The sequence below is a fragment of the Mauremys reevesii genome, linkage group 3 (genome assembly GCF_016161935.1).
Source record: "Mauremys reevesii isolate NIE-2019 linkage group 3, ASM1616193v1, whole genome shotgun sequence".
NCBI lineage: Eukaryota > Metazoa > Chordata > Testudines > Geoemydidae > Mauremys > Mauremys reevesii.
The window spans coordinates 43,930,708-43,953,438 of NC_052625.1; the positions used below are offsets into that span (position 1 = coordinate 43,930,708).

The 22,731-nt window shown below is 46.0% G+C and overlaps 1 protein-coding gene across 4 annotated transcripts in view; it reads right to left on the bottom strand.

Annotated features, from left to right (window-relative positions):
- The window catches only part of RD3 (RD3 regulator of GUCY2D), a 138,503-nt gene that overhangs the window by 57,254 nt on the left and 58,518 nt on the right, over positions 1-22,731 (bottom strand). The gene's annotated exons all lie outside the window — the stretch shown is intronic.

Consider the following 22,731-nt stretch of genomic DNA (forward strand, 5'->3'; position numbering starts at 1 on the left):
TATCATGAGGGACCAATCTCTGTTTTCACATTGATCTTAAACCAATGGCTTCAAATGAGTGACTCTGGATTTACTCTCCCATAATTGAGAGCAGGATTCATCTCTGGTTTTAAATGACTGACTCCTCTCAAGTCAGTGCACCCATTTATCTAAATTTGTTCTGAGGAGCCTGTCTGTGTTGTGTCTATCAACTAGACCCATTCTGCCTCTGTGCAACCCACTGACTTCAGTCATGTCTACTGTGTGGTGCAACTGAGGTCCGAAATTAGCCTTCTGAATGTACTCTGTCAGATAGCAGAGTCCCCTGTGCTGTGACTGGACTCACTGACACGCTGTGGAAGACACAAACATTGCTCCAACTAAGATCTGAATGAGGTCCCTTGAACAGGGACAATAAGGCAAAGCCTTCTGTTAGTTATGTGCATAGACACTTGTGTTAAGCTTTTGTTTTTTTGTCAGCTGGAGGTCACACTTACAAATATCACAGGTACAGGGGGGATGGAGAATAGTGAAAAGGAAACATCTATCTATCTATGTTCTGATAACAGTGTCTATCACTACATAGTATTTGTTTTACTGAGATTAAAAAGAAACTCTTGCTAATTTAACAAAATATACATTTGATTCCATACAATAGATTTTTCCACACCCCTCAGAGTCACAGTTCTTCCTCTGCCCCAAGGGGGTAATAATTTATTACTGGTCTATACTAATAGGAAATTCTGGTACCCCATTCGACAGCTCAGCTGTATTGGTGGGTACATTGGCTGGGGGCAGAGCCAAGCATCCACTCATTTCCCACTCCTCTCCTCCCCACCCATCTGTCCAGGAAAGGAGAACTGGGCACACAGCACCCTCCTTCTGCTGGGCACCCAGATTCAGGGTCCAGATAACCCATTAAAGGTTGTAATGCTGGCTCTTACTTCCCTTTTCCACATAGTTTCCCCTTTAAAATTCTACTGACAATGTCGAAATGATTTCATATGCCCTAGGAACACATTAATGTTATTAATCAGTGGCAGAAATGCCCCAAACCCTGCTCTGCCTCACTTAACAAACAAACTGTTATCATCACCAGCACACAAATCCAAAAACACAAGCAGGTGTGTGGAGGTGTCAGAAGCAGAATGAAGGGGGAATGAGTCATTTTTCTCCTTTGGAAGCTTGAGATAGGCTGGCTGAAGATTCTCATCTGCCTGGCTCTGAGCCTGGGCTCCCTTACTTGGTGGATTAGGCATGTTGCACTCATTCTTAACATCAGAGAGTCAGTACCATGAAAATCTAGCTAAGGCTTCAGGGCGGCCTGGAGGGGAATTGTAAAAAAATAATTTTTATTTGATGGCCAGATATAAAGTGTAATTTTTGTTTACTTTTAAGGGCTTTGTCAAGTTAGTGGCCCAAGCCTTTGGTTTGCAATACCTAGAGAGTCCATTTGAAAGGAGAGAGGCTCCAAACCAAATAGATTCTGAACTCCCCCATACTTGGGGAAGTTTGGATTCAAATTTCTCCACTTGGGCCCATCTCTAAACCCCAGTTATAGCACATTTATGAGTCCCTCTTGACTATCTCTTCCAGGAGCTAGGGAATTGCCCAAGCACCAGAGAGAATTCACAAGAGAGCATTCTGCCTTGAGGAAACCCATGTTAGAGATGACAGTGAGGTAAGTAGCCTCAGTCCTTAGTGGTTGTTATCTAATTATAGCATAAAATCTTCACATAATTGAACCTGATGGAGAATTTCTGCTGGAAAAAAACCCAGGATGAGACTAGCAAGAATATTACAGGTCAAAAACAAGGTGCACTGGTAAAATCAGAAGCTGTTTGCTATCAGAAGCACCGAAGTCACACAGTTTTTAAGCAAACATAAACATATATGTCGTTGTTAGAACTATAAAGATGGTTCAGCTTTATAGCTGAGAACTTCACACGATAGATGAATAGACTGTGAGCCACTGGAAGGTTTCCACAATTCATTTGCCATTTGTTAAGTCTTTTACAAACACCAGCCTGGTTTTCAAGAAAATCCTTCCTCTGTCCTTTTTCACTCCATTGTTCACAGCTCCTTCTGCACTTGTTGTAAGCATCATTAGGAACAGACACCTTCATTGAACATGAAGCTTGAACTAATAATAGCATAGTGCTCAAATACTCATTACTAGGCTGCAGCTATGCTTGAACATGTCTGTACAGGCGACAAACAACTAGGGACATGTCCCTATATGCCTCTCAGTTACAGTAAGGGTCTGATCCTGCTCCCACTGAAATTAGTGCTAAAATTCTAATTGACTTCAATGGGAGTAGGAGCTGGTCTATCATTAGGAAATTTCACCATTATTCCCACTGGATCATGAGTGCAGCCATGTACGTAGGGACTGTTTGGAGTCAAAATGGTCAGCAAGATTAATATCACTCTTGAGTTCTTTGTTTTTGTTTCTTGCTATGAGATAATTTGTATATGTTTGGAGTGAATTTAGGGCTCGTGAAAGTGGTAGTTTAGAGTTGGCCTGATATGCAAAGTTCAGATTCAAAGTTCAATGGTGTTTTGTAGCCTACACTAGGAAAGTGAGAGTCTTTGTCTCCCTATAATGTTGGGGTTGCATGAGAGGTTAATGAGTATGCTACAGATACCGACTATGGGTCTTAGTCCTTCAGTTCAAGTGGTGCAGTCTTATGCTTTCAGCACTGAAGGTCCTGGTTCAAACCTCCCTAACAACCCAAGAGGGATCAATTACATTTGGAGCTAGGTTTTCAGTTTGACCCTTTCTAGAGGTGAAGATTAGATCCACTGGCTGTCTTTCTAAAAAATATGTTCTAGTTCAGCCACTAGATATGGGCTTGGTGCAGGAATTACTGGGTGAAGTTCTATGGCCTGGGTTTTGTAAGTGGTCAGAGTAGATTATCATAATGGTCCATCATTTAAGATTTAAAATCCATGACTCTATATTGAGTGAAGGGCTTCAAAGGGCTTTGGATTGAAATGTGAGACATACAAGTACCATTCTCCAGATAAAACTAGAGAGAAAAATTCAAGGATTTGGAGCAATCAAATTTTTGAATTGCTCCGCTATGGCTCTGCTCCAGCTCCGGGCATAAAACCTACTGCTCCGCGCTCCAGCTCCAGGCTCCGCTCCAAAGCCCTGCAAAAATTAATAAAAATATAAATTTCCCCCTCTTTCTCCATTTAACCATCATGGCTCAAATGTAAACGTTAAACGATGTATTAAAGTGCAATGCAAACAAACCACCAGGAGGGGAAAAACAGGGAAGCATTTTTGTTTAATTAATCTGATGTGACTGATTTCCAAACAGACTGGAATAGATAATCAAAGGGAGAACACAGGCTTTAACGCAAGATGTTGCTGCTGTTCACAGCTCTGGACTTGAAGTATTAGTTGACCTGCCACAGAAAGCTGCTAATGAATCAGGACAGACACGCTTGTCTCAGTCACAAGAGCAGCCAAATTTGAATCCTACCCACATGGGAAAAACACCAACCACCTTAACTCAGATGAAAACACTGATCAAATTTGGCAGATCACCTGAAGTATAAATATCTAGGGCAGACTTTCAAAGTGGCATCAGCAGAGATTTATCTGCATGCAGAGTTCTAGCATGTGTTGTTTTTGCACTCTATCCCTTGTGTGCAGAAGAGATGGAATTTACATGTGTAAAACCCACTTGTGTTCAATTTGCATGAGCTGTGGGCAGGTAAATTCCATCATCTGCATACACAAATGAGGGACTGCATCCACACTGTGCAAGACTCAGTAACCTGTGTCACTGTACTGCTCCTTTGGTGCTAGGCAGGGCACAGGGATTGAAGCTCTGTCTATGCTAGATGCTATCGTGGCCAAAATGTCTGAATTCTGCCTACACAGCAGCTTCCACTGATGGAACCGCAGGTGGTGCTGTATTGCACATGGGATTGTTGCCAGGATAGATGCATCCAGATTGCACAAACTGAAATCATGGGCCAGATTTTCTTCCTTATTCCAACTTTTTGGTGCTGCTCAGCACCATGTAGATCTGTTTGTCTTTGGCCAGCTGAGATGTCCCTCAGCAGGTGGGAATTTTTAGCTCGTACAAAATCAGTCATTTATGCCAGTGTGGTCCCAGCATAAGGGGCCTGCCAAGAATGAGAGGGAAGCATAGCTGAAGCACCACTGCTTTCCACTGGGGCAGAGACAGGCAGAGAACTGGGGGGCCATAACCAGGTCCCTGCTGAGCTCCTCTTCTGCTGAGCCAAACAGATCTTGCCCACAGCAGAGATTCTGGCCCCAAGGTTTTCAAACTGGACCCCAGTTGTTTCTGAATCACTGCTGGCTAACAAACTTCAGTGGCTTAAAGCAGCAGCATAATAAGCAAATTGCTAAAGCATCTTTCTCCAGGGGAAACCCTCCCACAGCCCAGGTACTGTGGATTTCTGAGCGGTGTGACCGGCAGGACACGCTCATCCCCAGTGCCACACGGGAGGCTACTCCAGCATACTGGAATAGCTGGGGTAGCCTCTGTAGCCCTAACACTCTCTCCCATGGGCGAGATGGACTGGATGATCCACATAGCAGTGAATCCACCAGCCCTAACCCTGCCTGACCCCAAACCCCTTACCTGTAGCCACACAGGGAACTTCTGTATAGCTAGACCCTACTTGCACTGGGTGTAGGCAACCCATACACAGCCTTCTGAAATCCTGTGCCCTCTCAGCAGGGCAGCTACCCTTGTTCTGCTCCAAGAAGGGCTCTCCACCTTTGGTGGGAGAAGCAGAGTTTTCCTTCAAATGAACAGGGAATAGAGTGACCATATATCTGTGGGGGTGCATCAAAGAGAATATTGCAGTCAGCACTCAAACTGCAGTGGGGTTCTGGGTATTTCTGAAATGAGATGCATTTGTCAGCAAGGTATTCTAATGGAAATTAAGAGCATTACAGGAGGACATTTAATATCTCGAGTGAGCGACAGAAAAATGACAGCCTAATTTTATGTTTCATTTTTAGCAGCATTATTCTGAATTGTAGGATAATACTTAGTTAACTGATTAGCCCTGTTCTAATTTCAGATAGTGGGATGCACTCAGGAAAGGTAGAACAAAGAGAAAATTACATTGTGTGTGTGTGTGTGTGTGTGTGTGTGTGTGCGTGCACACGCGCATGCGTGCATGTGCGCACGCACATGTTTTAATCATAACCATTGGGCAACATTTAGATTTTAATTTAGATTTTAAACTGTAAACTTGTATTGATTGTTGGGGAACATGATAATAAAAGGAAGTACTGCTAACAATACATGGTACAATGAATGTGCATTTAGCTGGGTTTGCATATTAATGACTACCTTTTAATTAAGATTAATTTCAGTTAAAGGCAGACAAATTCATATTAGAAATAAGGCAAAAATGAGGGTGACTGACCATTGGAACAAACTACCAAGGGAAGTTGTTGGGTTCTCCAACTCTTGATATCTTCAAATCAAGACAGGGTGCCTAAAGCCAAACCCAAATTATTGGGCTCAGTACAGGAGTAAGTGGATGAAATTCTATGGCCCATGATATACAGGAGGTCAGACAAGGTGACCTAATGGTCCCTTCTGGCATTAAAATGTATGACAATGAAAACTTAAAATTACAGAAAACTGGTGCATGTGTTGATAATAGCCTGATTCAATATTGCTGTGTTTTGTTTTCTTTTGTTTGTTTGGTACGTTATTATGGGCAAAAATTGTCTTGTGCAATGTAATCTCTCTAGAGTGGGACCTGCTTATAACAGAATCTGACATAGTGCAACTCTGCTTATAGTGCAGTGAAGCTGGAGAGTTGCTTCAATGAAAATAAACAGACTTTCATTCCTCTCATGCTAAATTAAAGCCAAGATTTGCAACCATGACTAATAATTATGGATGGCTCAGTTTTTGACCTTGAAGAGGAAGCAGAGCTTGCTTGTCCTCAAGACCGAGTACATAGAAGTCTTGACGCTTGGCAGAGACCATGATAATGAAGAATCCTTCCCACCCTTCAGGCCCCCATTGGAGAGGGCTAGTTCAAGGGACAGTGTCAGATTGCAAATCATGGTGTTCTTTTTCAACCACATTCTTTCCCTGGAAAGCCCCATGTATCCAGACATGGTTCGAAGGTGGATTTATAGTCAGCTGTTCAATTTGCGTAGGCTGTGCCTTTATTTATCGTATCAAGATCTCACAGCAGAAATACATGCCCTCATGATCACGAGGCCTGATTACTGTAATTCCCTCTGAGCAGGGCTTACCGCCTAGCTTCAACGACACTTCTAGCTTGTGCAGAATGAAGCAGCACATTTGCTCACTGGCTTGAGCTATCGTGCAGATTATGAGCACCTGCATTCTTCACACTAACTGCCTTATATATAGGGCGATTTGACTTTGAGCTGACAGTGTTGACTTCTAAAGCCTTTAATGGTGTAGCCCCTGCCAATATTCAGGACATCTTTTGAGAGCCGTGTCCTGGTAAGTATCTGCACTCAGATGTCATCCACTGCTTTTGGATTCCTACCACGGGTGTTAAATCAGCAGCTGATTGGGTCATTGCTGTACTTGATCATGGGGTGCACAACCTGCTCCCCCACTTCATTAATCTAGAATGCTCTCCCCCCACTCTTAAAACTCTGCTATTCAATGGTCTTTTATCAATCCGACCAATTCCACTTTCCCTTCTTTCCTCTCCTTCTTTGATTCGGACTATCCCTGTACTGGTTTCATTTGTTAAAGCTTTTAGAGGAAGTACGTTTTAGGATGTTGTACAACATCACAAGCAATTTGCAGGAGAGTGGCTTGGATGCTCATTAATAAATCAACTGTTAATTATTAACAAATGGTAATCTTGTATGGTTTTGATAGGATTTATTTTCCTTTCCCATTGCCCACTCCCTTCCTGATCACATGGCCCTGTGTTAATCCAAGCCTGATCTTAATTCTTCAGAAACAGCATCTGTGGAGATTAAGGTCCATAGATCACACACTAATCAGTACCTGTCAAACACTGCATGGGGGGACACGGGGAGCAGGCAGATGAGACTGCTATTTGACAAGAGTAAAGAGATTAGAATCTAGCCTGAACTGGGACACAGCTACACATTAGACCCAAAGTCCCTCAAAATAAGCAGCTCATGTATGTCTGTAAAAGGCCAGTGCATGGAACATTGAACGGGGACCCAGGAGACCTGGGTTCTAGTCCTTGCTGTGTGACCTAGGCCAAGTCAGTTCTTCTTTCTAGGCCTCTCTTTACCCTTTATTTGTCTTGTATTTGAAGCAGTGATGACCAGTTGGTATTTAACCTTCTCATTGAGTAGCATTTGGTGAGCAATCTGATCAGCTGAGATGTTGAAATGTCCACTTACCTTTGTATTGTCTGAGAGTTTACGTATGAGCGACATGCTTTTTTGCTGTTATGGGCCATATTTAAGGATTCTATCAAGTTCTGCCAGGATTTTAAGTATTCTCAAACTATTTCTGACAGTAGATGTTTACCAGTGGCTATTGTGTCATCTCCAAAGGGGTCTTCTTGGAATTTTCCCTTGCAAGCTTCATGCAGTATGGCTGACTGGGGTGTTAGGCCAGGGGGATATTCTGTCCAGTAACCATAAGGTATGTTTCTTCTAGCAGAGTATAAGGTGTTTGCATCCATCAAGCTAGCTCTTACAGCACCCTTCCCCATGGAGGAATTGGCTGCCAGAATCAATGCTCTGAAAATAGAGAAAGGCCTAGCTGACATCCAAACTGAGCATATCAAAAATTTCAGCCCCCACTCACAGGAGTGTGTTCTGAGTATGTTCAATACCTGCCTCATCCAGCTCAAGAAACTGAAAATCTGGCACAAGCCAAGGTAGTGGCCCTTTCAAAGCCTGATAAGAAACTATCCAATTCAAAAAACTTTCAACCTAGCTCACTCTTGTGTGATATTGTAAAATTGTTTGATTGCTGCCTTACACCAGTTATTGAACCACTTCTTATCAACAAACATGCCAGTGTTTGCCCAGGTCAGTCATGGACTTGACAGCATCTGAACTTGACACGACATCTTGAAGGATGGATATGAAAAAGGATTATGGGAGTGATGTTTGTTCATCTCTCAGCTGCCTCCTCTACTGTCAATCATTGCAGAGTCCTTGCCAAAGTGCTCATGAGAATGAAGAACCACCACAAACTTAATACAGACCATACTGGAGGAACAGAAGATTCTTTGTGAACTTTTGTGGCAAATGGATTTGATGGCGACAATAGAAGAATGGCCTCCCACAAGACAGAGTCTTAGCACCCACATTACTCAATGTCTACACAAACCACCAGCCAAACTATCCTGGCACAAGGTGCCTTACCTACACAGATGACCTATGCGTCATCACCCAGTGCAAGGGGTTTGCCATATGAGAGAGTACTCTGGTGAACGCACTTAGCACCAAGGACAAGTACTATGCAGCCAGCCAACTGCATGCAAACCCAGCAAAGGTGCAAGTCAGTGCATCCTATCTCAAAAACCGAGGGGCCAAACCCAAACTCAACAGCAGCTGGCTTGGAGGCAAAACTTACTGATTCCATAAATCCCGTATGCCTCAGTGTTACTGTCAACCACCCGCTCTCCTTTAGAACCCACATCGAGAAATCTAAAGCCAAGTTTAGCATACGAAACAACATTCTCAGGAGGCTGGTTATATCAAAGTGGGGTGCAGACCCATTCATTCTGAGATCACCAGTACTGGCACTTTGCTACTCCTTTGCAGAATACGCCTCTGCAGTGTGGGCATGACCCCCTCATGCAAAGAAGCTAGACCTTGAACTTAACACCTCCTGCTGATAAATGACAGAATGCCTTTAAGCCCACCCACATCAACAGCCTCTACAGTACGTCCTTCCAGGTATTGCTCACTCCTGATCTACACCAGGAAGTTGCTAGTAGAGTTGAGTGCACAAGGCAATGCACAGATCCAAGACATCCCCTATAACAGTTTTCTTGCCACTGTTAAACCCCAAACATTGTCACCCAAACAGACAAAAGTTCAGTTATGGCAAAAAAGAGTAGAAAACAACCCTGCCACCTCTGAGTTCCAGCTCCCACTAGTCAAGCACCTACCACCCAGTGCAGAAAAGCCCTGGCCTACATGGCATTGCCTTAACTGATGCCACACTGGAGTTGGCCCATCTAAAAACATAATGATCAAATGGAGCTACATCACTGGCCCCAATACCTGTGACTGTGATAGACAGCCTCCTATGATACCATGCTTGAGTATGAATGCACTTCCAGTGACTTGGCAGAGTGCAATAATCAGGCAATCGCATGTGCACAGATGTGGTGGGAAGCAGTATGAGGACACCATAAGAAGAAATTGTCTTGCCTATTTAGACTTCAAGTTCTTGAGACAGGGACTATCTCATACTCTGTGTTCGTACATCACCTAGCACAATGGTGCTGTGATCTCAGCTCAGGCATGTAGGTGTGCCCGGAATACAAATAAAAATTATAATCACATGTGGAGAAGACATGGCAAGGGCTGCTGTACTGAAGGGAGAACATGCTCAGCTCATCTGTTCCCCCTTTCTCCTTCTATCTTTTCTTTTTCAGTATTTTTTCCTATTGAATTTAAACCAGTAGTTTTCAACCTTTTTTCTTTTGTAGACCCCTAAAAGCTTTCGAATGGAGGTGTGGAGTGGACCCCTTTGGAAATCTTGAACATAGTCTGCTGCAGGCCCCCTGGGGTCCGCACCACGGCCCACAGGTGGAAAACCACTGATTTAAACAATCATTTCTGCTATTAAAAAAGAGCAGTCTTAGCACCCTTAGCATTCGTGAGCTGCTGGTGCCTCTCTTGCTGTTCTGAAGTTATAGTCTTATGAGACAAAACTGCTGGAAGAACTCACCTCGCAAAGAGGGGTAAAGCCCAGCAGAGGGGAAAGGAAGCACTGCATTCAACTGTGAGAGCAAAAGATGAGTCTGTATGTGATTTCTAGATGCCATCCTTTCCCGGTGAGATTTACTGTTAAGGCATGACCCTTCAGAAAGCTTCATTATAGTGATTGCTTGATAATCCCCTCCCTGCTATTCCACAGTATGGTGTATGACGACTGGGAAACAGACACATTGTTCTGTCCTGCTGTCCTTTGATCTGCTCTAATCCTGTTAACTGTTCTCTTTCATCAACCCCCCCCCCCCCCGCCCGCCCCCAAGAACATGCCCTCCCAGCCTTCTGCCTGATTAACTCTGCTCTCCCTTCATTTGCACTGGAAGCAGCATTATGTGAATTACTTGCCCGTTAATGCCGATTCTCTTTAGGAAGTGAACAGGGTGACACCACCCGACAGCACAAGAACAGTCACTCTGAGCATCTGTGGGTGTGTGGTTTGAGCCAAAGCTGCATGGCAAAACCTGATACTTCCAGGACCTGAGATGTATCACTCTGGCCAATTATAAACAATCTGGTTTCCAATTTCCTTAGATGCATAAATAATTTAGAAAGTGGACACATTTTACAAGGCCATTCCCCGTCCCCACGTCCTTGTTCTTAGAGGCCCAGGCTTTCTGTGGGCTTTAATATATGTTGGCTAGCCTCTAACATCTAGTGATTTCTCCATGGGGGAACGGCCCCGCTGCCACGTGACTGAAATGAACAGGGCCTTGTGGAAGGCAGTTATGTGGCTTCACAAATGGCTGCATAATTTACTTGTCATCCAGAAGTCTCTCAAACCTCAGTTCATGATGCAGCAATCCAAAATGTAGCTGTTTCCTGCCAACTCCTCAGCTTGTCCCCTGCCATTTGCAGGAACTTTGCAGGAGGGGGACAGTGTGGCGCTGCGGGGGTGAGGGAGAAAGGAACAGGCCACAGCAGGAGGGGCAGCAGGAGCTGAGGCCAGGATCCTCAGAGGTATTGAAGGGCCTCACTCCCTTGGAAATCAATAGGAGTTAGGTGCACAAATACCTGTGAAGATCTTGGCCTGAAGCACAGTCTTGAAGGAAGCAGGAGGAGGCAGCCATTTAAGGAGCCCCCAGAGCAGAATTTAGGAGCTCTGTGTGGAAGGGACCTTCCCCTGACATGGAGCTCTGTTGTGGGTGGGCTAAGAGCCCCAGCAGCCAGATGCTTCTTTCCTGCTAGGCTTCCTCTGGCTCTACTCAAGACAAGGTTTAATTGCCTACTGGCATTACCTGGCCAGTTTAGGAGCCTCCCAGGTGATCAGGTTTTTGTAATCAGCTAATACAGTCAGACAATGGAGCAGAATTCAGTGCAGTCCTACCATACAAATCAGGAGTTCTTGCCCATCAATTTAGCTCTAATGTGCCACCTCATGCAAAGGGCCTTGAACAGGAGCCTGTAGTTAAGACGGTTGAAGTGGATACCTTAATTCAAGCAGACTGGCAAATGTTACAGCCCCAATGTCTTATCATTGTCCACCTCTCCTCTTCTTGTGTCCCGTTCACTTCCCTAACCTCCCTCTAATATTCCCAAATGTGTAGTGCAGTTATTTTCTCCTCCTCTACGCCATGCTCCTCTCCTGGGCATTTCTTTTTGGTTTAGGCAGCTCTCTGCTCAGCGTGCTGACTTCTGTAAATCCCTTTTTTAGGTGCCTAGCTCTCCCCATGCATCGTACGGGGAGCCTGGGTACGTAACTTGGGGTTATATGAATTCTACTAGATGGCAGGGCACCTAGTCTGTGTCTACATCAGAGACCTTATAGCGGCACAGCTGCACCGCTGTAAGATCTCGCATATAGCTGCTCTATGCCAATGGGAGAGAGCCCTCCCGTCAACATAATTAAACCACCCCCAACGAGCGGCAGTAGCTACGTTGGCAGGAGAGCTTCTCCCGCCGACATAGCACTGTCCACATCAGCACTTTTGTCAGTGTTTTTTTTCCAAACCCCTGCGCGACATACATTTTACTGACAAAAGTGCTAGTGTAAAAATAGCCTTAGACACTATAATGCTCGGCCTAAATCTCCCTTGTGAATCCCACCTCTAGGGGACTTGCCCAGGGTCACACAGGAAGTCTGTGTCAGAGGCCGGACTTGAAGCTTGAGCTCCCAAGTTTCAGACCAGTGTTTTAATCCGAGGACCATCCTTCCTCTCTCCTGAGCCTCACCAGAGCATGTGAGATCAGAATCAGGCCCTGCATATCTAGCTGAAGAATACAGAACACATGTGTTATCAATAAAAAGCAATGAGTTCAGCAGCTGAATAAAAGACACGCTTCAGCATTAAGGTCTGAACAAGAGCTGGACCCAGAGCAAACCCTCAGAGATGAAAAGTCCCAGACTCCAGTGAGGTTCTGCTCCAGATCTGAATTTGGTGGCTGCAGCCATATCTCTGTAATGAGATGAACCAAAATCCCTGATGTGAACACCTCTGATCTTTGTATCTTGGACCTGCCTCACGTAGGACTCAGTTATGCTCTGTGGGTGCAATTCTGGCCCCATTGAAGTCAATAGCAAAACTCTGGTTGTCTTCAGTAGGTCCTGGATTTCACCCTAGGAATTTAACGCTGCAGTTCCCACTCAGGATGGCAGCAGTTCTACCTGAGCAAGGACTGCTCTATATTTCCCTAGGACAAGATTTCTTTTCTACCTATCCTGTGAGTGGGTTTTACGCAGGAGAAGTGGGGTTCTATTTCTTCAGAAGCTGTTTTTCTGACTCGAATACAGTCAATTTCATTTAAGCTGCTGTGACATTCTTGGAAGAGCATCTAATCCATTTGCCACGTACAGAAACTGTCATAAAAATGACAGCTCGTGAAGAGAAGAGGGAGAAGGCGGTGGCAGCGAGAACCCAAGCAGGCGCGTACAGATTAACACACAAGTAGGCAGCTAGCTTTGGGTTACCGGAATATCTGCAGTATTTGGGATATTAACGGCTTCCCTCGCTGTAAACAGAGATGAGCAGTCACCTGTGTATTTGCAGGATTACAATCATTCACTGCACTCCTTTCCTATTACTCCTGGGCCTTCTCCTGCTCCCATTGTAGTCAATGGGAGTTTTGCCATTGAAGTTATTGGCAGCAAGAATGGGCCCTACTGCTTTACCAGGATGTCAATCCAAGTGTTATTTTAGGTGCTATTTTAGGTTCATGTTCTTTGTTCACACTGAAGGGGTCCTAAACCTAAAATGCCAGCCCCAAGCTTTGACCAAGTTCAATTTCAGACCCACATTGTGCAACTCACCCCTCACTCCGTAATGAGCCAAACCCAAAATCCTGGATTCAGCTATCCACAACCTTTGAGAAAGTTTGAATCCAAGTCCGGAAGCAAAGTCTGTAGGTGGGCCCCACTTGTAAATTACAGAGGAGTGTTTGCCAGATTCTGCCACCCTCATACAGATCATGTTTGCCAACCCCAACCATTCAAAAATTAAGAGTCAATCTCCAAAAATCATGAAATTGGTTTAAAAATCACGAGAATTTTAAAAAATAATAAATGTGGAGTTCTTGTTATTTGCCTTCTGGGTTTTGAGCCTTTCAGGGAGCACCTGGGTCACATTTTCAAGCTCTTCTCTGCAACCAGGAGAGTAGGAAACTTTTTTTCTCACATAACCCCATGACTCCAGGTGCTGGGACTTTAAGAAAAACATCCAATAATGTGAGACTTTGAGTAATATTGTACTCTCTGAGGAGCCCCATTAAAATGAATGGCACCCCTCACAGGGCAAGGTACCACTAAGTGCAAGCAAGGGTGGCAGAATCTGGCCCTAAGTGGGTAAAGATGTTTGCATACCAGTCACCAGCCCTAAAGGCTGACAGACAATCGGGGATCTACTTTGCACCTCCCTAAGAAAGGGAGGGAAGGGAAATGGATGATGCTACATTCCTGAGGGTATGGAAAGCCTGGGGCAGTCAGTCTCCCCACTATTCACCCCCCATTCTTCTCCTGTTTCTTTTCAGCCCCTGTCCTATTCTCTCCTGCTTCGCAGCCTCTATTCCAACCCCTTCTCAGCCTGCCCCTGCAGCCACCATCTCCTCCTCCTTGGGGCTCTGTGCTGGCTGGGCAAAAAACAGAAGAGAGTACGTCTAGACTACCCGCCGTATCGGCGGGTAGCGATCGATTTCTTGGGGATCGATATATCGCGTCTCATCTAGACGCGATATATCGATCCCCAAAAGTGCTCCCGTCGACTCCGGAACACCACCAGTGTGAATGGGCGGTAGCAGAGTCGACAGGGGGAGCCGCGGACGTCGATCCCGTGCCATGAGGACAAGAGGTAAATTGATCTAAGATACTTCGACTTCAGCTACGCTATTCACGTAGCTGAAGTTGCGTATCTTAGATCGATTCCCCCCTCCTAGTGTAGACCAGCCCAGAGAGAAGTAGCATGCAGCTACAGCAGACGTTAGCAGCTAGCAGTAGGAACTGCAAATGGTGCTTGCAGGCCGGCTGGATGAGCGAGGACCCAGATGAGCGGCAGGAATTCATGGCAATGCTGCCAGATGCATGAGTGTCATGTGAGCTGCACGACAATTTGCAGCTCTTGATTCCTTTACCAGGGCACTGCTCCCACTCTGTCTGTTCAGGGGCACTTTGGGTAGCACTGGCCAGCTCCTGGACCCCAGCTGAGCTGGAATTGCAAGCTGGTTGCACCACTGTGCCTCCAGTCCAGGTGGGTTTCCTGTCACTAAGGTTTTGCAGACCACCAGAGTCGTGTGACCCAGTGTGTGCAAAGTGATTTGAACACACACACACACACACACACATACACAGTTATGTAACTGCTGAATAGTCGATATACTAGGAAGGTACTGGGCCACCTCTTCCAAATCTTTTGTCTGTACCTGTGTGGCTGGGAGTGCTTTGGTTCAGAGCATGCCCATTACATGAAATCAGTGTTTGTCATCCTCTTTTACATCTGGTGATTTAGACAGCCTGTAGAGGAAACCAGCATCAGGTTTTGTAATGATCTGATGAAATTCTGAATTCAGGGGAAGCACAGAAAACAAGAAACTGAAACCAACAGGATCTGGTCAGTGCTCAGCCTCTGAACTATGACAGGGAGGGGTTACTGCATGAGATATGGGCTTGACAGGAGAAAGGGCTCAGCTATGCAAACAGTCACCAGGCTGAACTGGCTCTGGCAGGAAGGTGAAAGTTCACCATATTCAGCATGTGGGGGACTATCACATGCAGTGGGGCGGGGGGGAAGGGATCATGAGATTTTGTTTCTTTCAATGGTGGCTACATTCCAAAAACAGATCTCTCCATGTCTTAAGACCAATAGGGAGACAGTACTCAGAGAAAGTAGCACTCAAGGGAAATTACCCTCAGGCCTGGTCCACACTGGCGAGGTCAACGTACTTAGATCTACTCACCGTGGTGTCTTTGCTGCAGTGAGTCAACTGCTGCTACTCCCCCGTCGACTCTGCCTGCGCCTCTCGCGGGGGTGGAGTACAGGAGTCGACGGGAGACTAGATGCAATAAATCAACCCCCGCTGGATCAATCGCTGCCTGCCGATCCGGCAGGTAGTATAGACATACCCTCAGGCATGTTAGAGATGTATATCTCAAACTGCCAAGGCCCAAAAGAAGGATGCGAGGCATGACAAGACCCAAAAGGAAGGACATAAAAAAGAGACAAGGTAAGTGAGGTAATATCTTTTATTGGACCAACTGTTGTCTCTCTACTATCCTGGGACCAACCCGGCTACAACAACATTGCTTGCACAAAAATAATACTCAAGCAGGAAACTTAAAATGCGGTGGGATCTTTCCTTATGTATAAATAGCTCCTTCAAGAACCTCAGTGTCATGATTTTTTATTTCTGATGTAAATAACTGTCACCAGTCAGCATGAGGGCACAGCAAATTTGTCCAAAACATAAGGCAGTTTGGGACTAAAATGAGGTAAGTTCATGTGAGAGGCATAGCAAACACAACAAAAAGGGAGAGGAAGGAATTGTTGTGTGTTTATAGCAATTAGAGCTCAACAGTTTGGAAGTTGTTCTAAAGCCCACGATAGGCCATACGTGAAAAATCAATAAATAATATAACAAAGTCAAAGAGAAATCCAGACTATAGCACAGCCCTGCTGTCGTTTCCTCCCATATCCACCTACACTCTGCTCACACCTCTCTCTGAGAGCTCCCTTCGGGCCCACGTTGTACTAGGTGCTTAGTAGAGCTGATTGGGCTATTCATATACCATATATGTGAAGGATATCCCCCGTTGGCCAGCAGGCTGTAGACCGATGGAGACATTTGCAGGATTTTTTTGCTATTCACAATCGTTTTACTCCAATAAGGGAGTGCACTAGGGGATTCAGTCTCTGCTATGGCAGTGGGGTCAGACAGGTCCACACCCAGGCAATCAAGACAGAATGTGTGCACAGAGTGCAGACCCTTGGAATGGCAGGGCCCTATTTGGCCACATAGAACTAAGGCTGGCACTGCCAAGAGCCAGGAAACAGAGGAAATCTGCTGGGAAAGCCTGATCTCCATGAGATTTCTGGGCTAATTCCACAGATCCATAAAGTCTGGGAAAGGATTCCTAATTTAGGGTGTTTCTCTGGACTGACCCGTCCCGTTCCAGATCTCCTGAGGCTCATCTGCTCCATTACTGACCTCTGCACCCCCCTACAATTTCAGGACCAAGCCTTCTCATCTGACCTGCAATCACTGCTTTGAATTCTAAGCAGCAGTGACATCTAGTGGTGTGGAACGGAATGTGCTAGGTTTGCAAAACAGGCTGTAGAAACAACGAGGAGTCCTTGTGGCACCTTAGGCCTGGTCTACACTAAGAAGGGGGGTCGAACTAGGGTACGCAAATTTAGCTATGTGAATAGCGTAGCTGAATTCGAAGTACCCTAGTTCGACCTACTCACCCGTCCAGACGCGGCGGGGTCGAACTCCGCGGCTCCCCCATCAACTCCGCCACCGCCGTTTGCAGTGGTGGAGTACCGGAGTCGACCGCAGCGCTTCCGGAGTTCAAACTATCGCGTCTAGATCAGACGCGATAATTCAAACTCCGAGAAGTCGAACTCACCGCGTCGACCCGGAAGGTAAGTGTAAACCTACCCTAAGAGACATTTATTTGGGCATAAGCTTTCATGGGTAAGAACCCACTTCATCAGATGCATGAGGTGAAAAATACAAAATCTCATTAGACTGACCTCGCACTTGGTAAAGCAATCCCCATCCTTTCATGTATACCTGCTCCTGTATTTTTCACTTCATGTAGCTGATGAAGTGGGTTCTAGCCCACAAAAGCTTATGCCCAAATAAATTTGTTAGTCTCTAAGGTGCTACAAGGACTCCTCATTGTTTTTGCTGATACAGACTAACACGGCTACCACTCTGAATACAGGCTGTGGGACTCAGTGAAACCTCAGGGCTGCTGTTCACTTGTTAAAAAGAAATAAGCATGGTGGATCACAAATGAAGCTCTTTGGTGTCATCCTATTATCAGTTATACCTGGAACTGAACAGTTCTAACATGACAGAATTTATGATCTGCAGAGGATGTTTGTATTAAAAGTCTAGTGCTCCACAAACTCAAACACAAACTAAAGAAAATGACAGGAAAATAATAATCCAATTCCTCTATTCAAAAGAGCATTTAACCTCCCTGCATAAATGATTTACTCTCAACCCCATCTCAGTCAATCCTCCATTGCCCACTGATTCTCCCACAAACATCTTCAGCACATTCCCCCACAAACACCTTTGCATTTTCTTCCATGCTGTCCCTTATGCGTGGAATGCCCTTCCTGTAAAATATCTGTAAAGTCAGTACCTTATCTTCCTCTAAATCCCTCTTGAAGCTTCACTTCTGCCATGATGCCTACACAAATCAAGCACTAACACCAACAAAACCACCACACCTATAAACTGAGCACACAGCTAGTCTGTGAAAAAATATATCTGTCCTAATGGTACACCAGCTTTCCTCTCACATCACCGCCTCCCAGCCTAGTCATTTATTTCATCCTTCTGCAATGGACTGTCTTAAACTAAGATTGTCATTTCTTTGGGGCAGGGACTATCTTTTACTATATCCTGTACAGTTCTTAGCACAATGGGTCCCAACCTGCATAGGACCTCTAGGCAACTGTAATACAGAGAATACATGCTAATAATAATAATTAATAACAAAGTCTCAGACTTCACTGCTTAAGTATGATCTCACACACACATACCTTTGGCATGGCTAAATGCTGCTCTAAGCTTTGCTCTGCCCTTTTACATAAGTTTAGAGTCCTCAAACATTACTAAGCAAAACGTCACTACCTTTCTATCAATGTTGCCCCGTGATCCATTTATGCTGAAGCAATACAGCTTCATATATCTGCTACAAAAAAATTGAGATGATTACACCTGTGTGAGTCATGAAACTTTGGCGTCACGTGTAGAGGGTGGTTCAGGCAATTCAGTAGGTAGACCAGAAGAACAAAACAAGTCTATTTTTATAAAAAAAACTTTTTTCTGACCCAAAGGAATGATGATCACATGAGTTTATGCAGATCCTGTTACTGCAGCTGTTCCTCAAGAGTAACTGCTTGGTGGTGCCAAGGACAGCTAACAAATGTAATGCATCTTTTTTCTTAGTTCTGATGGTGTGCAGTAGCTATGGATTCCTGATGGAATGAGGTCAATGACCACTCATTATGTTCTGCTCCTAGAGCTGCAAACATCCATAATGAGTCCAGTCACGGAAAACCAGAAAACCTCTTCTCCACTTCCTCTTTAGAATAGGGCATTTCAAACAATGATCAGCTGGCACCATTATAGGCACTATTGTTTACATTACAATACTGTCACAAGGCCCTGACTAGGCACTGTGCACACACATAGTAAGAGACGGTCCCTGTCCCAAAGAACTTACAATCTAAATAGAGAAGGCAAATGAAGGGTAGGAAGGTAAACAGAGGTACAGAGAGGGGACATGACTTGCCCAATGTCACTCAGCAGATCAGTGGCAGAACAGAGAACAGCATCTAGGTCTCCTGTGGCCCAGTCCAGTGCCCTCTCCACTAGACCATGCTGCTTCTTGAGTGGCTTGTGGAGCCCTAACTACAGCATAACATTCCTTTTTCAAAAACAAACGCAACCAACTAACTGACTAGGTGCCGACTACAAAATGGTAGAGTCTGGATGCTGATGGTGCCACAGTGGCCAAAAGGGACTGAGGGTGCTGGAGCCACAAGAGGCTGTAAATGCAGCCCAAACAGCCTCTGTTATCCCAGTGAGGCTTGCACACCCAAAGCACATGCACCTCAGTTGTGCAGACCTGTATGGAAAATATCAGCACATCTTGAATTGTCAACCCAGGAGGCTGGTTCACTGTGTACTGTCCCTTTGCTCCCAGTTCACATCTGTAGGCTGCGTGGCTGTCCCTCCCTGTCAGTCTCTGAGGGAGGCCACACCTGCTTGCTGTCGCATCCCTGTAAAGGTGAGCTCAAAGGGGGGAATTAGCTTCACCTAGTGCTCCAGTCCTCCGGCTGGGCAGAACAGTACAGCAGTCTATGAGCCCTAGGCCCAGTCAGGGCGGGGCAGTAACGCAATGGGTAGGCTCTGGCCTGCAATCAGGGCTGAGCACCAACAACAGTCTAGGGGCTCAGGTAAGGGTTGCCTGAGGAGCGCAGGCCTCCAGGCCTAAGGAGGGGGGAGTACTGCCACCCCCCAAGGGTAGGGTGGCAGGGAGGATGTGGGCCTGCCCCATTCCACCACATCCCAGCCCAGGGCCCTAACAGTGGCAGAGTGGCCCACCACTGGGTCAGCGAGGATCCACCTGCAACATGCTTACCTTGTATCAGGTCAGCTCCTGACGAGGCAATTTCCGGGTCTGCTTCCTACCCTCCCCCTCAGGTGTACTTGTGTCTGTCATCTGAGGGAACGCTGGCCATTTCTCAGGCAGCAGCTCCTCAGCATCTCGGTCAGCTGGCAGCCTGTGGAGATCCGGCCAGTCCTCAGGCAGCAGCTCCTTGGCACCTTGGTCAGCCAGCAGTCCTGAGAGCTCTGGCCAGCCCTCAGGCGGCAGCTCCTCTGCAGGCTCTAGCAGCAGGCGGGATGCGTCCATCTCCTGTGCTGGCTCCACCACAATTGAGCTGTAGGGCCCGCCTTTTGTACTTCTGTCGGAGGTGGCTCTCCTGGTTCGGCTAACCAGGGGGCGTGTTGTGGACCCTCCCTGTCACTCTCTGAGGGAGGCCATGCCTCCTCACCACAGCACCACATGGGAAGCATACTGGATCCTTAGGAAATGAGTGGGAAACTTGCTTCAGAAAACTCTACTTGCAAATGAAGCTGCTGTTTGAGTTGGACCTGATCAGCAAAATTCAGATCTGGCTTCTCTCTCACGTTTTGGTTCAGGCCCATCTCTAGGTACTTCGTCAAGACCAGAAAGTTGCTGCCCACACATCTCCTGTTGCCAGGCTACTGAGTGAATGGGATGGCACATTCAGGGTCTCTCCACAGACCAACAGTTTCTCCAGTCTGGGTATCTCCAGTCATTCCTTCAGACTACAAAATCACACAACCTGCTGCTTGCTATGGGCACTGGCATTTCCATGAGGGCTCTAACACGGGACCAAAAAAAGCACAACTACAGCGCAAGCTTTGGTAATTCCTTCCTATCCCGAACGAGAAGGAAAAGAGCAGACAGTGTGGTCTAGCTGATAGGACACCAGGATGGGAGTGAATAGACAGGCAGGATACTTAACCTCACTCATATCAGTTTCCCTCTCCAGGGGCAGCTCCAGGCACCAGCTCGACAAGCGCATGCCTGGGGCGGCAAGCCACGGGGGACGCTCTGCCGGTCGCCGCGAGGGCGGCAGGCAGGTTGCCTTCGGCAGCATGCCTGCAGAGGGTCCGCTGGTCCTGCGGCTTCGGCGGACCTCCCGCAGGTGTGCCGCCAAAGCTGCGGGACCGGGGACCTCCCACAGGCAAGCCGCCGAAGGCAGCCTGCCTGCCGTGCTTGGGGCGGCAAAATACCTAGAGCCACTCCTGTCCTTCTGTTAGTGATCTATGGATGAGAAGAGCATATACATGTTCAAATCACCATACTGACATCATCTAACTAATCCTCACAAGTGCAGGGGAGGGGGGTCACTATTCTCCTATTAAGATACATGGAGAAATGAAAGAATCTTGGGTAGGTTTAAAAGTACACAGTGACAGAGCCAGCATTAGAACACAGGATTGCCTGGTGCCTTCCCCTGTGCCTTTCCTCCTGACCACACCGAGTTTTTAATGCTAATCATCTGCTATTATTAAGCTCCTAGGAGGAACTCAGCCACCCACAGCAGAGCAAGTTGCTCCTATTCAATTGCCACATAAAAATATGAATTTGAAAGTACATGTAAATGCCTGATGCTGCAGAAAAGCTTGTTTGAGTGCTGTAGATTTCTAAAGAAGAGCTTCTTTTCCAAACACTTCCAAGACCAGTGAGTGTTAGGCCACTGATATGCTGAGCAAAACTGGCTGCATAAAATGAAACCTGCCTGAGGCTTGCTGGGATAAACTTACATACCCAGTTTAGTCTGGAACTCTGGCAGAGGCAATGCGTGGGGGGATGCCCCCCCCCCAATTTCTGCCAGGGTTTACATACCCTGTCCTGTACCCTGCTGCATTACCACCAGAACCTTTAAATTGTGCCCCCACCTACTCCCCACTCACTATCAACAGTTATGCATAATCTCTGAATTCTGAATTTAAAGGAAGAAATGAAGTGTAACTCTACTTGTTTGTGTGGGCCAGGCCAGTCCCTCCACCCTTTTCAACCTGTCTTGGGAAATATGCCATCCACTCCTTCCACTCTGTCGCCTCCAGGCACGCACAGTGGGCACACTTCCAGAGTCTAGCAGAGAGAATGCTGACTTGATTGGATTTGAATCACAAAGGCACCTGCCAACACTTATTTGCCCAAATGAAATAGAAGTCATAGATCTGAGGACCATAATTAAGGGCAGAATGGAACCTTATGGAACCAACTAAGTCACTGAATCCTAAATCATAACTATTTCTGCCCCAATTCCCTGCTAAATAAAAAGTTCATACAAGGTCAGCTGCTCAAGTGATGACTTCCTGAAATAACAGGTGACAAGTTATTGGCCTTTTTATCCCTTAAAGGTACAGAACAGTTTTCCAAAGTTAGTGAATTTAGTAGTCATGAAAGACATCAGGCTGACATCCCTAGAGTCTGAAGTCACCTATTCACCCACAGGACAAGTACAGCATGGACAAGTATAATTTGTCTACCAATATGCCTCAGCTCTGTTTAGGAGGGACCATCTCTAGGAATGAGCAGGGAGTTCAGCTTCCAAGATCCCTTCAGTCCTTGATATTGCTGCTGAGACTGCCAGCTGTGGTGTGACATTAGCCCATTCGGTTCAAGAGCAAGACCACCAATCCATTTCACAAGATCATCTAACAGCCATGATTTGGTGACAACATTTAATCACAAATGACCTAGACTCTATTTGAATCTGGAGGTGAAAGGCTCAATAGCTGATTACCACATGGTGATATTTTACCAATCTGACTATTAACATTTTGTTTCCAACTTTTTTCCAGCAGCTACAGGTATGTGTTAATGAACGGATCCCCTCCTGCTCCAAGTTAACAGAAACTTCATGGGAGTTAACCACAACAGTCTCTATCCAAGATCATGCTCCATTTTATTCTCCACTGCATGCTGTTTATCTTATCCATCCATGAGGATAAAGCCAGGGCTAGTTAAAAGAAACAAATTGCATGAGTAGAAAACCACTAGTGATATACTAACATCCTCCCTTTCTGCCCAGCTG